This window comes from Chionomys nivalis, chromosome 23 (genome assembly GCF_950005125.1).
Source record: "Chionomys nivalis chromosome 23, mChiNiv1.1, whole genome shotgun sequence".
Taxonomy (NCBI): domain Eukaryota; kingdom Metazoa; phylum Chordata; class Mammalia; order Rodentia; family Cricetidae; genus Chionomys; species Chionomys nivalis.
Window position 1 is genome coordinate 35,434,932 of NC_080108.1, and position 11,774 is coordinate 35,446,705.

The following is an 11,774-nucleotide window of genomic DNA, read 5'->3' on the forward strand; positions in this document are numbered from 1 at the left end:
AACAGGTCATTCAAAGATAGATAATCATTCAAGGGCTTTGATTGCACTGTCAAAAGTGACTTGCCCATCTGGAAACATCTGTGTGACAGCATGGCTTACAAGCACCTGATTCCCTTTGGAACAGTAACCACAGAAGGACTTCTGCTCCCTGGTCATCCATCTTGCTTCAAGCAAGGGAGTGTGTGCTCTTATTAGTACCTTAGATTGGGTGTGATCTCTTGGAAATGTGCCTTGAAATTTAAGACTTGGGAATTTGGTCTGCACAGGAAGACATTTAGGTGGCAACTGATCAGTTGTAGAGATAATAATTTTTCTTTTCTTTGGATTAGACTAGTTTTGATTTTAATCAGTTAGGAAAAGAAGAACCTGGGCTGGGCAAAGCACCTGGCTACATATGCAAGCCCATGATCTGAGCTCTGCTATCTGGAGCCTTTGTGAAAAGCTAGATATGAACCAGGTAGTGGTGGCATATGCTGTTAATCCCAGCACTGGGAAGGCAGAGGCAGGCGGATCTCTGTGAGTTCCAGGCCAACCTGGTCTACAGAGCTAGTTCCAAGATGGCCAGGGCTGAATAAAGAAACCCTGTCTTGAAAAACAAAACAAACAAACAAACAAACATGCCAGATACATTTTTATAGCAAGAAGAGCGGTGGAGACAGGAAATGACCCAACAGCCCATGGGTCAGCCAGCCTGGAGTACGAAGGGCAGCCACAGGAATAAGGGAGAGTCATCCTCAAGCAAGGTAGAAAGAAAGAACAGACTTCTTACTGAAAGTGCTGCCTGTGCTCGCACACGTAACATACCACACAGTCATTTGTGTTCTCTCTCTCTCTCTCTCTCTCTCTCTCTCTCTCTCTCTCTCTCTCTCTCTCTTTTTCTCTCTCCCATATAGGGGCAGGGAGAGAGAAATAGATCCTGATCAAAATTTTCCACAAATAGTGCATTTTTCTCTTCCTTAGTCATGCAGATTTGGTCTCTTCCTTTCATTTACTTCCACCCCACATTTCACTTCTAGAAAGCACAATCTGTTCAGTCCTGTGATTTTGATAACCATCATTTTTAGCACGTTAGAAAAGCAGTTACTTTGCTGTGAGGAAAGCCAATCGAAGCAGATACTTTCCAACCACTCTGGGAAGTGGCACGTTCTCTCCAGGGTAACGTGGCCGAGTGGGCATCTCTTGTTGTATTAGCAGAGCAAATGTTGCCAAATTACATCATCACCAAAAAGGGATTTGGGAGCTTTTCCTCAATTATGTATAATTAATGCAGCATCATAAGTCTGTGCTCATTTTAAAGTTTAGCTATTTTTTTTTTATCAAAAAGAATCTGAGACAGAATTCTACAACTCAATTCAAAGTGTTTTAGTATATTTAGCCGAGCCAACATATATATGCCTGTGTCCCCAGCAGCTAGAAGGTAGAAGGGGGAAGGAGGAGAGCCAGCAGCTCAAAGAGAGCCTGGGCTTCCTGATGCCCAAAGAAATAAATCTATAAATAGATCCTTTCCGGTCCACAAAGTCAACTTGCGCTCCCATCAGCTATGTTGCCCGCTTCTTTCCATGCCCATACTGCTTGAGAATGGGATTACGTTTTCCTACTTTCAATTCTCAAATAAACTGTTCTTTTCAAATGTATCTGTCTAGACCACAGGATGGGTAGGACTCTTGGAAGCTCTGGGACAGTTCTGCTCTGAAACAGGAGAGACTCCCTGTCCCAGCAGGGAGCTTGCTGGCCTCCAGCCTCCAGGTCTGTCTCTAGGCAAGCTCAACAGCCTTTGCTGAGTGCTCCCCACACCACCCTGGGATTTGCTGGGATTGACATGCAGCGAATTCTGTTCATCAGCTACGGGCTGGCAATCTTGAGGGGGGAAGGAATACCATCGCTGTTACCGTTCCTGTTGTTATTGGGTGGGGCCCTAGAGGAGGCAAGAAAAATGGGGCTGTGAATTCTTCTCTTGCTGGACTCAGAAATCTTTCTTTCACATCGTAAAGCACAGTAGGACAGCTTCGTCCTCTGCAAGAACCCTAATTTCTCTCTTTATTGTTGTTGCATTTATTTATTTACTTGTGTGTGTACACACACACACAGGCACCACAGTACCCGTGTGGAAGTCAAAAGGTCAGCTTTTCCTGAGTCTGCTCTCTCCTTCCACCGTGAGGGTCTCAGGAATGGAATTCAGGCCACCAGCTGTGGCAGCAAGCACCTTTACCCAGTGAGCTGTCTGATTGGACCAGGAACTCTTATTTCTGAATCCAAGTTGGCTACACTGTAGTGCACAGAGATGGAGGCAAAGTTGGGCTAAAACCCTTCCCACCGCTGATGAGGATGAAGCCAGATGTCTACGCTTCCCACAGACCGTGTGTTGCCTTAGCTCAGAAATGCTAAGGATTATGAAAATCTATTTGGGTGATAATAATCGTGTGTGGTTATGTTGCAGTTATTCTGCCCACAAGCTTGTCACTCACAATCTCACTTAATTCTCCTAATAATTCCATATCCCAAGAATTTACAAAGAATGAATTCTGGGTCCAAACTGATGGAAAGCCAGGCAGGGCACAGGTGAGTGGGACTTAAGTGCTGTTCTTTGTCCCTGCAAAGCTGTACCCGTCAGTTTGAGAGCAACAAAGTGGAAAACCAAGCGCTGCAACCCAAATGCCCTACTAGTCAGATCTAAAGGGCCCATTGGAAGCACGATGTCGTGCCGGCACTTGGGAAGTTGAAGCAGGATTGTCACAAGTCTACACAGCAAGTTCCAGGCTCATCAGGCCATAAAGTAAGCCTGGAAAAAAATAATAAAATAAAAACTAAGGGGTGTACTCTTAGAAAGAGAAAAAGTTGTGGTCTAGAGAGAGATGGTTCTGTTGTCAAGAGCACTGACCTCTCCTCCAGAGGACTCCGTGTGATTCCTTGCACTCACATGTTGGCTCACGGCCATCTGTCACTCCATTTCCACAGCAGATGAAGCTCTTTTCTCACCTCCGTGGGCACTGCACACACATGGTGCACAGCCTGTGCAAGCAAAACATTCACATATAAAATAAGTACACCTAAAATGTTTTTAAATTATTTTATTTTATGTGTGCTTCCTGAGAATCTACAGACATGTCCTATGTTCAGTGATGATATAGTTAAATTATTACATGTTTATTTAGTATTTTTAAATAATGTATTCTATATAATATGTACGCAGCATGAAAGGGGGGGAAGCCAGTCTATCTAGATTAAAATTAGAGCCTTCAGGGATGGGGTGTCAAAACTCAGTGCTCCTCCTTTGGTTACTGATTGAAACAAAGCCACAGAATGGGCGTTTTGAGACACCGTGATTATTGATTATAAATTAGCTGCTAGGTGATAGTGAGGAGTTTTATTATATAAAAAAAGAAACAAAATAAGCACTACCTTTCATACCCTGCAGGGGTGACAGATAAAGCACACAGGAACAAAGTAACATGACATCTGGGGCAGGTTTTAAAAATAGGTTAGAGCCGGGCGGTGGAGGTGCACTCCTTAACCCCAGCATTCAGGAAGCAGAGGCAGGCAGATCTCTGTGAGTTCGAGGCCAGCCTGGTCTACAGAGCTAGTGCCAGGACAGGCTCAAAGCTACACAAAGAAATCCTGTCTTGAAAAACCAAAAAAGAAAAAAAAAAACCACACAAACAGACAAAAAAAAAGAGAGAGAGAGAAATAGAGACGCTTAGCAGCCAGAGGCATGAATTCTTCTTGACTTTATTAACAGAGATGAAAGTGGAGGGTGGGATGGGGCAAGTTTGGAATATTACGGAGGATTCTTGCTACTTCTGTACACATTTAATGTCTTCATAATAAAAGTACTCAAACCTTAGTGGCATTAATTTTGTTAAGGACGTGTAAACAGGGTGATCTGAACAGTACGCTAAAGCTTTGCATGCTAACATTGTGTTATGTCAGCCTGGCTGCAGAAATATTAGCACTGCACTGCCCTCTAGCGTTGGAAAGGGTTTACTGCGGTACGCCTTCATTAAATTCCCGTCTTCCTCCCACCCACTCTATCCCCTTCTGCTTCCGTGGTCCAGCTAGCTGGCTAGTTTTAAATTCAAAAGGAGGTTTTAAAAGGCTATTAATAGATAGCAGTGCTTCTGTCCTCGCTGGAATCCTGATTGCTTCCTCCTTTGCATGCCGGCTCGTTCTTTAATGGTAAATTGCTTAAAAGTGGTTTTTAAAAAAGACACCCAAGCAGCAGGTTTCTAAGAGCTCAGAAGTTTGAAGGGGAAATGGCGGTATTTATCAAGCTGAGACACTGACTGCACTTTGGTGAAACACTTTTATAATTATTCAATCGCGAGTTTCTAGTTAGAATCGTTGGTCGATGTTAGTCGGATCTCGCGAGAGGAACCGATCAAAGCAGAGCTGCCAGCATTTGGACTCAGGTGTTTGTCCCTAAACAGCAATTTCAAAGCCGTTGTCATCTTTTTATTTGCTTATTTGTTTGTTTTTGCTGTTCCGGGCAGGGAGCACAGGGCTGAGCTTGTGTTTCACCACGGAGTCTTCAGAGTGAAAAGGGCACGAAGATACAAAAAGATTCTACTTTCAAAGTCAAACTAATTTTTTGTAACCAATGACAGAAACTAAAGTTTGCTTGCCTTTCTCTCTCTCTCTCTCTGTCTCTGTCTCTGTCTCTCTCTCTCTCTCTCTCTCTCTCTCTCTCTCTCTCTCTCTCCCTTCCTTCTCTTTGTTCCTTCTTCCTTCCTTCCTTCCTTCCTTCCTTCCTTCCTTCCTTCCTTCCTTCCTTTCTTCTGCCTCCTCTCCCTTCTTTTCTGTTTTTGTTTTTTGTTTTCCCAAGACAAGGTTTCTCTGTGTAGCCCCAGTTGTCCTGGAAATCACTATGTAGACCAGACTGGCCTCGAACTCAGATCCACCAGTCTCTGCCTCCTGGGTGCTGGTTACACCCAGCTGAACTTTCTTTGCTAGACTTCTATTTGACCAACTTGTTCTAGAGTCAATTTCAATCAGCCCGATTGCATTGTTTATGCTTTTGTTTGTTTTGCGGAGAACAGCTCTCAAACTTGCTAAGTGGTCAAGGACCACCTTGAATGTCTGGTCCTCCTGCCTCCGAACCTGTAGTTTTGGCATCCCAGGCTGCAAGGATGTGTGCATTCCCTTTGTTCCTATGAGGAGCATTTGAATGTATTTGCTCAATATTTACTGAACACCTGCTAAGCGCCAGGTACTGGTGTAGATGGTGGTAATACAGCTGTGGCCCAAGCCCATCTGTTTTTCCTCTTTGTATCTTCATCTGTTTGTGGAATTCTAGTGGGAGCCTCACCCCAGGGCTCACAGTGAGCCCCCCTGCCTCAACTTTCTCTTCTTAGCTTAGACCATCCAGGGCTTCTTAGCCTGAAGGGCCAATCCACATCTCTTGCTCTTTCTGTCTACCTCACAGCCTTTAGATTCTACCCCTCATTGGAAAGAATGAACCCAAACTCTTTGTGGGTTTGTAGATATTTCCGTCTCCCAGGTTTTGGAGGCATCCCTTGTACTGGTGACTTGGCAGTTTATCGTTGGTTTGATTTGATGGGAAACATTATTACAAAGTGTGGAACTGCTGAGCCAGCTTCTTTCCAGGTTGTAGCTTGCTCCAGTGAAAATTAGCATGAGTCTGAAATGTGCCCCTCAGGCTAGTGCTTTTGACCCTCATTCACCAGTAGGTGGCACTGTCTTGAGAAACTGTGACACTTTCAGGAGGTGGGACCCATCTGGCTGAACGAGGTCGCTGGGGACTAGCCTTTGAAAGTTGTAACCCAGACTGTGGCTCTAGCCTTACCCTCTGCTTTCTGGTCCACTGTGATGTGGGTAGCCCTAGCTACACACCCCAGTCACCATGGTCTGAGCTGCACTGGTGTCCCTTCCTGTCATGATGGACTGAAACCCTCAGCCAGCAGGAGCAGGTTCCTTCTGTCCGGAACTGTGGAGACCACAATGCAAAGTCACTGAAGTCATAGCCCAGTTTGAAGAGGCAAGCGTTGAGGTGAGTTCTGCAGAGATCTTTGTGTATGTTCCTCAGTTAATTCTTCCTACAGCTCAGCAGTGGATTCATTCCCAGGAAACAGGCTTTGCACGTTTAAAGACCGTCACTATGCCATTACAGCCAGCAGGTGGCAGGCTTTCGTCGTCTCCTTCTGTAAAATGAATGGGTTGGGTTGGTGTGACTCGGCTGCCTGCCCCGTAGAGTGTCTCCGCAGCTGGAATCCTGAGAATAATTGAGACATAATTTCGAGCACTCTGCGCGGGTTTTCCATTTAATCTGCATGGCACGAGTGTGGGAAGGGCTATTCAAGATGAAGAACCCGGGACATAAGGAGGGTGACAGGAACCGGAGCCCAGCTATCTTCCTCCAAAGGCTCCGTGTTGTGTGTTACCTGTAGTCAGGGCCTTGGCCTGGTGTTTGCAGGTTCTTGGTCTCTTATCCGAAGAATCGAGAAGAAGGACCAAGAGACATGAAAAAGCAGCAAGATAATTTTATTTGGAGTAAAGATCAGAGAGGGGTAACACTGTCAAAATTGACAGAGGGCCCCGTGTGTGAGCATGCTCAGAGTCCCCAGCTATTGTTCTGGCTTCACTGGGAGGAGGGTGTCTTAGTTAGGGTTTCTATTGCTGTGAAGAGACCCCATGACCACGGTAACTCTTATAAAAGAAAATATTTAATTACAGTTGCAGAGGTTTAGTCTATTATCATCATGGCAGGACATGGCGGCATGCACGCAGACATGGCGCTGGAGACAGAGCTGAGAGTTGATACATTGTGACCCACAGGCAACAGGAGGAGGTCTGAACTAGCCATAGCTTGAGCATAGGAGATCTCAAAGCCCAGCCCTACAGTGCCACACTTCCTCCAACAAGGCTACAACCACTTCAAAAAGGTCACACCTCCTAATAGTGCCACTGCCTATGAGCTTATGGGGTCAATAACATTCAAACTACCAACAGGGGGTGAGGGCTCAAGAAAAAAAGGTGGTTGGTCACGAAGATTCCTGGCTTGGGTGACTCTCTGTTTTGATTGCTAGATAGGTTACATCCTCATTTCTCTACTGTGCTTGTTCCTCCCCAGAATGCATCTGGTTTTATTCATATGCACCCCCAATTACCCCTAGGCATAAAATGGTAAATAGAGATTCCTCCTGGAAGGTGACCAGAATACATTCCGTACCTTATTGTGATTCACCCAAAAACCAGTTTAGGCCTGATTGACCCTTCCTAGGACACACTGGGAACACATCTGATTAGAAACTTTAAATTTTGTTACTAGAGATGAATAAAAATATATATGTTTTAAAAAAGCCTATGTGTACGTAGGGCTTAAGGGGGTCCTGTGGTTGCTAGGTATCTTTTTTTTGGAGAGAGGTGTGTGCATAGAGCCCACCTACCATTGATTATTACAGGGAGGGGTGAGGATGTATAACCCAAACCAAACAGGGTCCCCACCTAAACCTCCAGCGCTAACCTGACTCAACCATTGCACACTTCCCTAAAGAGTCTAGTAGGTGAAGGGTGTAGGAATTTCAAATAAAAAGCACCAGAGTAGCATGGAGTTTTAAATCTCTGTTACGAATGGGTTCAACAGTAATGCGAGTCTATCTTTCTCTTTAACCTAACAGCAGGCTCCTGGGAGGCAGCTGAATGCATGCATGCTTTACAGACCTTCCCTTTGCTTCCCGAACCCTCCGGCCCTGCTTATTTACTGAGGAACTACCCCGCTCGCACCGAAAGTATCAGACAGTAAACTCGCACGCATAAGCTTCCTTATAAAGATTACAAGTCTTTTTTCTGGCACCTGGGTGACATTTCCGCCTTCTCTGGCGCCCTCTGGTGGTTGAGGCTGGACTGTGAATCGTCTCCTGCATACAGGTGCAGGGAAGCTTACACACGTGGCCGATCCTGGAGAACTGACTTTTCTCCTTGAACGCCAATCTACGCAGTCTCATGTCAGAACTGTGATGGACTTTGCAACCATTTCTCTGGTCTTTCTTCTCAAATCTGTATGAATTTCCTTCAGCTCCATCCTGCCTGTACAACCTGTAAAATGAGTTTTGTCTCCCTGCCTCCCTCTTTCCCTTCCTCCCTCTGTCCTCTGTCTTACCCCTCTTCAAAGGGTGCTTCAAGTGTTAAGTCAGTAATATATGAAGTGCTAAACAGCGCTGAGGGTGTATTGTTGCATGATATATTTAAAGGATTTATTTATTTATTTATTTATTTATTTATTTATTTATTATGTATACAGTGTTCTGCATGCTTGCAGGCCAGAAGAGGGCACCAGATCTCATTGCAGATGGTTGTGAGCCATCATGTGGTTGCTGGGAATTAAACTCGGGACCTCTGGAAAAGCAGTCAGTGCTCTTAACCTCTGAGCCATCTCTCCAGCCCCTGGATATTATATTTTTGAAGCAGGAGACTTGAAGCCCAGTTTCCTATCAATGGCCACGTGTGCTCCCTAAGCAGAAGACTAGTAAGGCTATCATGAGGAAACACACCCCAAGGTCATCCCCTCCCACAGTGAAGTTCTCCTTTAACGGAGTAGCAAACCGCCTTCTGCAACTTTAAAAGCAGCCAGTCCTAGGGGTAGCTCAACAGTTAAGAATGCAGGTGGTGGCTGCACACCTTTAATCCCAGCACCTGGGAGGCAGAGGCAAGTGGATCTCTGGGAGTTCAAGGTTAGCCCGATCTACAGAGTGAGTTACAGTCCAGCCAGGGCTATACAGAGAAACCCTGTCTCACTTCCTATCCCCCACCAAAAGAAAGCATGCCTGAGGCTCTGTGAGCAGACTGCTTCAGACAGTCCACAACTGCTGGTAACTCCAGCTCATGGAATCTGATGCCTTGTTTGGACTTCTTTCAGGCATCCCAATGCACACACAGAGAGACACGTGAACACATCTGGAAACGAAAAACAAGCAAGCAAACAAGACAACAACAACAAAAATCGTTACTGATCCTGAGCCAGGCAGTCAAGCGCAAGCTCAGGCAGCTTTATATTTTCTCAAGTTTCATCTGCCAATGTTTTTCTAAAGAGATGCCCTGGAGTAGCCAGCACAGAAATCCCCACCGTGTGCTTCAGCATCCAAGGGAGGTAAGAGCATTGCTAATGGTTGTTCTCCGTTTCCGACGAGCAGGTGAATGGATGCTTTCCAGCGGAAGCTCTGAGGCCACTGTCGTCATTCAAAACTACAAATGGGAAACCCAGTGTCAGAAAGGCTAAGGGGCTCACCTAAGCCAGCAGAGGTCAATGAGGAGAAGGTCTGGGTTCCGGCCCTCTGAGTGTCCCAACTCTGGCCATACCCAAAGCTGTTATGCACATTTTCCTATTTTGCTCGAGACAGTTTAAATCGGGCTTTCAAACACTTGAAGTAGAAAGAGTTAAAGTGTAATTGAAATACCATTTTCTTAAGTGAAGACCCTTAGGTCCTCAGGGTAAGGACCAACTCCACGACCTAGCCCCTCCATCCTGTTTTCAGAGCTCTCTGAGTTTCTGCATCTCTGCTCAAGAGATATTCCAACAATGTGCAGTCTTTGCTCAACCCAACACTGCATTCTAGACTAGTAGCCTATTATTCCTTGGAGAAAAATCACACGTAACGAAACAACCTCCATTTTGCAGGAAGGAGAATGACGGACTGTGTAAACAAAGAGGCTTCACCCAGGTCAGACACCAGGGCAAACCTGAACTTGGCAGGCAGGTCTTCCGGCATTCCCTTCTTAAGTCTTTCCACTTTCTTGTCTCTGAGTGTCTACAACCCTGATGCTCTGACCGCCTGTCATGTGGCATTGACTCAGCTCTTTGATGAAAAAGATACCATCTATCCTCTGAACACCTGGGGACAGAGAGGGAGCAGGGAAGGGAGAGGGAAAGAGGGAGGGAGAGAGAGAGAGAAGAGAGAGAGAGAGAGAGAGAGAGAGAGAGAGAGAGAGAGAGAGAAGAGGAGAGGAGAGGAGAGGAGAGGAGAGGAGAGGAGAGGAGAGGAGAGGAGAGGGAAGGGAGGAGGAAGGGAGAGGGAGAAAGAGAGAGAGAGGAATCAGGCTCTTAAGTAGCCCAGAATAACCTTGAACTTCTGCTCCTCCTGTCTCCACCTCGTAAGTGCTGGGACTTCAGGTGTGTGACACTGTGCTTAGTTTGTGTGTGCACACCCACACAAGTATTGAACCTAGAGATTCTGCTGTCTGAGCCCCAGCCCCAGCTCCTGGGGGCGTGTGATGCTTTATGCACCAAGAATTTACAAGCTTGCCTCCTGCATGAAGTGACTGGGCCTGGTACCCCACTCATCTCTATCACTCAGCACAGCGTGTGTCTTTCATAAGAGAATCCCTTGGAAAGACTATCTAGAAGATCTTAAATTTGGGTAAATTCTGTCTGAGCTGTTGGTGGCTCTGGTATGGCAGAGGTTGCTTCCCTACACCAGCACAGTGCAGAAGAGGGGGCATCAGGGCAAGCAGGCATCTTTGCTCTGTGAAGGCCTCCAGGACTCTGTGCCCTATCCTGCTCTCCTCCCGGTTAGCACTGGCTCACCAGCACCTCACTGAAGGTGAGAAGGAAGGGCAGGAGGGGGCCTGCTCTGTAACCTGATCAGATAGCACACATTCCCTTTGCTCCAGTGTCCTGGGTGAGGTCTGAGTCCCAAGGTCATCTTGAAAGTGGTCCTGCGAAACAGACTCCGAATGCTCAGCTGTGTGTGATACAATGTAGAACTCGGGCATAAAGGATGGAGAGGAGTCGTTTGACCTCCGAAGACTTGTGAGTCTGGGACTGTGCACCGGCGGCCCTGGCCTTGGGAGAGTGCTCAAAGCACACCCACAGTGAGACTTTACCCCCAAAGGACGCCAACGACAGTCAGATAAGATTTTACTTAAGTCCCACTGGCTGAGACCAATACGTTTGCTGGTGTGTGTTGGGGGGTGTTTACAGAATATGAGTGAAGAGTGCCTGGCAAGAGTGTGGGTGACTCCCAAATGGCTGCATTGCCACAGAGATGCACCCCACCATGGGGGGGGGTAACCTCCTGAAGTTACATCATGGGGACCTTCTTGAGACTAACCTTTTACTCTGAATGTAGTCTAGATTCTCTTAAGATCCCGTGCAGCTGGGGTCAGCAAGGGGAGGAGGGCTTTATGGCTTTTTAAAACATCTGTTAGGGAATGTTAATAGCCCCACCAATGTTATCTTTACAACAGACCTTGTTACCACTGCTTTGTTATGTTCTAGTTGCCATGGCTACAGGCAAAATCCAAGATGGCACCATGTTATGCCCTGAGGAGGAGACAGCACCATAAAACAGCTACTTAAAAAGAAACATTCTGGGGCTGACTGACCCTCATGTCACAGGGCATGGCTCTAGGGCCCCAGAAATGAATATGGGTCTAAGGTACATTTTTAAGTGTATGTACTTTAAAACCATTTTTCTTACATTTATTTATTTATTGGGGTGGGTGAGTGTTTAGTGAAGAAGTCCTGGGTTCTCTCCTTCGACCACGTGGGGTCTGATGCTTGAACCCCAGTTATCAAGTTTCGGGCAAGTGCTTTTGCCTGAAGATCCCTCTGGACAGCTCCTAAGTGCTTTTCTTTTCGCTGCTGAATTGCTGGATGTAGTCTGACTGTCCTGGAGCTCAATATGTAGACAAGTCTGGCCTCAAATTCACAGAGATCTTTCTGCCTCTGCCTCCTGAGTGCTGGGACTAAAGGCCTCCTGGGTGTATGTCGTTGTTGTTTTTTTAAATTTTGTTTTGTTTATGTGTTTTTTGGATGAAGGAAG